Genomic DNA, 5,224 nt, shown 5'->3' with positions numbered 1-5,224 from the left:
AAAAAAAAAAATAAAAAAATAAAAAAAAATAAATAAAATGAAGAGTGGCTCAGAAGGTTGAGACCTGTCCACTGTACTGTCAGTTCGGGTCAGCTGACTCCACTGTGATTCTGACACCACACTCAGCATAACCTTCCCGTTCCACTTCTAAGGACCTGTGCACCCACAGCTTCTTTTCTTCCTTCTGCATCCAGGCCAGCATATGGCACAGGGCACCTACACTCCTTTATCTTGGAACTTTCCTCTATGGAGCTTCTACTTTCCACTAGCCATCAGAGGGGTGTGATTTATGTCCTAACATCCAGTGGAATCTTGCCCACACAGCCCCAATCTTGGCACTGGAGTCAGGGGAAGGGACCCTAAGCAGTGATGGAATTGCAGGGCACTGAGACAGCCATGATTGGGAGGAAGCATCCGTGAAAGCTGATAGGAAGGAGGCAAGGATAAGGGCTGAGCTCACAGCAGAGGCCAAGGCTACCAGAGGGCAGCGATGTGGAGAGCAGCAGTCTAAGGGGCTGGGGGCCAAAGCTAAAAGGGAGAGGTGGGGGTGGCATTGAGGAAGGGGGGGGAGTAATGGAAGCTCATTGTCCCAGCAGGGGGAAGTCTTTTGTTTCCTCTCTTCCCTTGGCAGCCTGACAGGATATGAGGCCAAGCCCCCCTCCATGCCAGCAGCCCTCACACCCACTGGAGTGGTCCTTCCCTTACCATTGTGTCTTTGACAGGAATGGGGGCAGGGGCACTGGCACTAGGAGGGAATGAGAACCCTATCAGTGGTAGGGGGCTGTGCTACCCGTACCCTGAAGGAACAAGAAGCCCCAGGTCTGGCTGGTGGAGCTTGGCAGGGAAAGCCGTGTGCCGGGGAGGAGCAGGAAATCAGGCTTGGGTGGGGCCAGCAGAAGGTAGCAGGTCGGGCCAGGGGGCGGTAGGCTGCGCCCCAGAGGAGATGACGCAGGGCTTCAGGCTTTCCCTAACCCCCGCCATTCCAGCCTGGGGGCCTAAGAGCTCACCTGAACCCGTGTCCCCCCACCCCCTCCATTCCCTAAGGTTGACATCACCCCCATCAGGGCAGTAGGGATCTGGTAGGGCCTTGCAAACGCAGGTGTTCTGCCTAGGTCATCCGCATTCATTTCCCTAGACTCCATCCTTCCCCGGGATCCGGGCGTCGGACTTCCCACTGCGGCCCTCCAGCAACCCTGGAATTTCATCCCTCCCCGCCGCTTCCCTCCAGGCCATTTTGCTCCATCAGCTGTTCCTGCAGGAAGGGCGCCCAGCTCAGCCTCGCCTCTCTTCCCGAGCCTTTTGTTTGCTGGGTTTGCAGGAAATCGTAGGGGCGGTGGCCACGGGCTCATCTGTCCCTGGGGCCCAGGAGGGGTGTGTGTGTGTGTGTGTGTGTGTGTGTGTGTGTGTGTGTGTATATAGTTTCTCGTGTGTGTGGCGGGGGAGGCCGTATTCATCAGCCTTTATCCTGGGGGGCCAGTGGGGAGAATGTATCACTGGGGAATTGGCCTTTGAGGCCCGGCGGCCTTGTCTCCGAGGGGCGGCCGAGGTTTGTTTTAGGAGATTCCTAGACCCGGCGCCTGAGCGGACACCCCGAGGTCACTTAACACGTTGACCAGAACCAACATCAGGGGAGAAGCGTCAGCTACTGAAAACCACCACCTCGTCCTACACACCTGGGATCCCCGAAATCCCAAGTGGAGAGGAAACGGCAGGCGCATAAGACTGTCAGACTAAGCAGTGTCTGGGAGTAACTTTTTTCTCCCTTAAAAAATGGTGGAGAGGAGGGCCTGTACGTAACCCCCGAATTCGCGCCTTCCCAGGACGCAACCGCAGACAAGGTGGCGGCGTGGACGCTCTAGCGAGCCGGGGAGGGTGGGATTGGGTGTTGGGGCGGGGGGCCTTTCGTTGGTTGCCCGTTCTTGAAGCCGCCCTGGGCGCCGCCATCTTCCCTCCCCTGCAGGCGGGGCGGGGGCGGGGCGAGCCCAGTGGCGGGAGGGGAGCCCTAGGTGTGCCGGGCTTCCGACCCGGCTATGAATTATTACCCGGGCCCCTGGATAGGCATGGACTGTTAGAAGCACCAGAGCCACAGAGGAAAATCAAGTGTGCGTTTCGTGGAGCTTTCTATTGGGAGTAGGTAATGAACAAAATGAACAAGTAAAGGAGGTGTTAAATGGTAGTTAAGTGTGGAGGAAGAAAATAGGGGGGTGAAAAATAAGGTTTGGTTCAATATTGAAGTGAGGTCGACAGAGATTTCACTAAGAAATAATATCCTCTTAGAGAAAGGAGGTATACACACGCCCATAAAACACGGGAAGATCATACATGTGGGTGTGATAGAGAAAGGAATGCAGGGGAGACATCACAAGATGAGTCGCACAAGGGGACAGGTAGAAGGGACTAGTGAAGCAGTTGACACAGCCATAAAATTAAGGTCCTCAGGCGCCAAAGCCTGATGCCAGGATGTCTGTGGGAGGTCCCAGCAGATAATAGACTATTGGGGGCTGTGTCTGAAGCTCAAACACAAAAGGTGAAAGATAAGGACATGGAGATGAAGCTCACTAGGGAATCTCTGATTCTATTCAAAGTCAACAAACCTAGGTTCACAGGGAGTGAGCCCCTCCCAGGGAGAGGCTGCCTGTATCAGGGCAGTCTCTCCACCAGCCCCCCCCCCCTCGCCCCAGCTGCTCCTCTGCCCACCTGTGCCTGTGCAGGTGCATCTTTCCACCCACTCCAGGACTTCTCTGCATTGACCTCCCTCAGTGGCTGCTGCTCTCCTAAGTCCATTTGCCTGCAACCACTCAGGTCTCTCTCCCTGCAAACCTGTCCCTTCCAGGGCAGTTCTTCCTGCCTGCTTGTGCCTATGCAAGTGTCTTTTCCTCTCTAGTCTCTTTCTAACAAACTTACTCTTTAAATATAACTGAGTCTCTGTCTTGTGAAGAATCTTGCCATGAAAGGGGATCTCTGGCGAAATCTTTCCCAGAGTGAACCCAAGGACCCCGAACTCCAAAAGATGACATCAGGTGGAATGCACATTGATTGGGTAAGGCTTTGATAGGAAGGCCATATATAGGCCACTGGGGACACTTCTGAGCAAAGGAAATGCTGTTAATACTTACACCAAGGCAGCAGGCACCAACTGTTGTAGCCAGACTATTTAGTCAATCAGAAAATCAAAAGTGGCTACCCTAAGTGTAAAGACCTTTAGCTTTTACTGAGGTACATGGGGAACCATTGGAGAGTTTGAAAAGGGAAGTGTTATGAACTATATTTGCTTTAGTAACATTCTAACTACTATTAAGAATATATTGCAAAAACAGAAGTGGAAATAACCAGATGGACCCTATTGTGATAATTCAGATAAGAGAGAAAAGCAGCTGGGGCCACAGTTGTAAGTTGTGGCTGGATACTTGTCTCATACATGTGTGTGTGTGTGTGTTTTATTTATGCATAGAAGGACTGGGGTATAGGCCAGAGGTAAAGGGGTAAGAGGATTTACCAGAGACAGTGGGGAGAACAGGCAGATCTACTGAAATAACATTGCAAGGGGAGCAGTGGACAAAATGGAAAGTCTTTGGCACCATGTGTAGGTAAGGTCCCTGGCTGGGGATTGAACTCAGGGCCTAGTGGTGACAGGGCTGAGCCTTAACCTGGAGGCCACTTGGGGAGGTCCCATACTTGATATATTTTAAAAGTAGAAGTAAAAGGAATTGTTGATGGGTTGGATGTTGGGTGTGAGAGTGTCTTTAAGCATAATCCCAAGGGTTTTGGAAAAGTTGGGAGGACCACAAAAGGAGTAGATTGGGATGGGGGATCAAATATTGGTGTTTGATTTTGACACATCAATTTTTTAAAAAAGATTTATTTTATTTGTTTAAGGAAACAAGTCTGGGTGTAGGCCGAGGGGTGGGTGGGAGGTGTGTGTGAGGGGTGAGAGGATTCACCAGAGACAGAGTTAGGAGCAGAACAGGCAGATCTGTAACAGGTACAGGTTTCACAGACTCCGCCCCCACTCCATGCTGGAACTCCAAATCTCATCAGTACCAAGAAGAAGCATGCAGGGACGTGAGGGCAGAGCTGAGCAGCCAGGTTGGGATAAAACCGGACATGTGGGTTCTTGGGGGCTCTTGACCTGGTGGTTCGCAGCTGATCGTTTTGGCTCTCAATCGGTTTTCAGCGTGCCGGTGGAATCCAAGTCAGCAGAACTGGTAGGACATCCTAGTTAACCTGTATTTCTCTCCCTCTTTTTCTGGGTAATTCCTTTACCTTTCTCCTTATAAATAAATCCATTATTTAGCCTTTTGAGTTTGTCCATTATACGATTGAATCGTAAGCGCACAGGTGAAGACCCACAGGTAGACAACCCAATTCACTTTGGGGTGCCCTGTAACAGATCCATGAAGTACATGCTAAGGGGAGCCACCGGGGAGACAAGAGACAGCTGCTGTGCCATGTGGGTCAGCTCCCTGGGTGGGGATGGATATTGCACTCATCCTCAATGAAGTCTTCCTTCCCATTTTAAGAAGTAGCCAGATTAATTTTTTCCTTAACAGGCATACCAGAGGGGATTCTCACACACAGAGAGGGAGAGGTTGCAGTAGGTGCTAAGGACAACATCTAGGCAGGGCAGAGGGTGAGATCAGTGCAGAAGTGGAGTTTAAGCAATTGCCAGGCTGCAGTGTTGGAAGTCTTATCAATTCATCAATTTGGATAATGAAGTAAAAAATTGTGACTGGTATTGGAGAGATCCAAAGTCTGTGTGGGCCACGGAAAATAGCAGTTTACTCACAAGACCACTCCCTGGCAAAGGTACATTTGGGCCCATTCCTCTCCGATGGAAATGTTGCAGAATTCCCTAGACCGACGACCACCGACAGGAAAAAGTGTTCATTTCCTCAGTCTTAGCGTAACCAGAAAGGACTTTTTAAAAAGTTTGGAATTTATTACTGAAGCTCTCCAAATGGTACTAATAGTAACTGCCTCAAAGAATGGTTATGTATATTTAATGCAGTACTGCATATTACATGCAAATAGTAACACTGAACACTTTGGCATTGTTCTCAAGTGCCTATTTATAGTTTCTTGAACTCTCATAATTTTATGGGAGAGGGTCTAGTTAATCCTCATTTTACAGAGGAGGAAACGTTGCCAGGTGGTGCTGAGGTTGCAAGTACCTGTTGAGAGAGGAGTCTGGACTCCCAGAGGCTCACAAATCCTGTAAAGGGCT

Source organism: Condylura cristata, unplaced genomic scaffold, assembly GCF_000260355.1.
Source record: "Condylura cristata isolate star-nosed mole 26May11 unplaced genomic scaffold, ConCri1.0 scaffold00032, whole genome shotgun sequence".
Lineage (NCBI taxonomy): Eukaryota > Metazoa > Chordata > Mammalia > Eulipotyphla > Talpidae > Condylura > Condylura cristata.
This window is presented reverse-complemented; position numbering follows the sequence as displayed.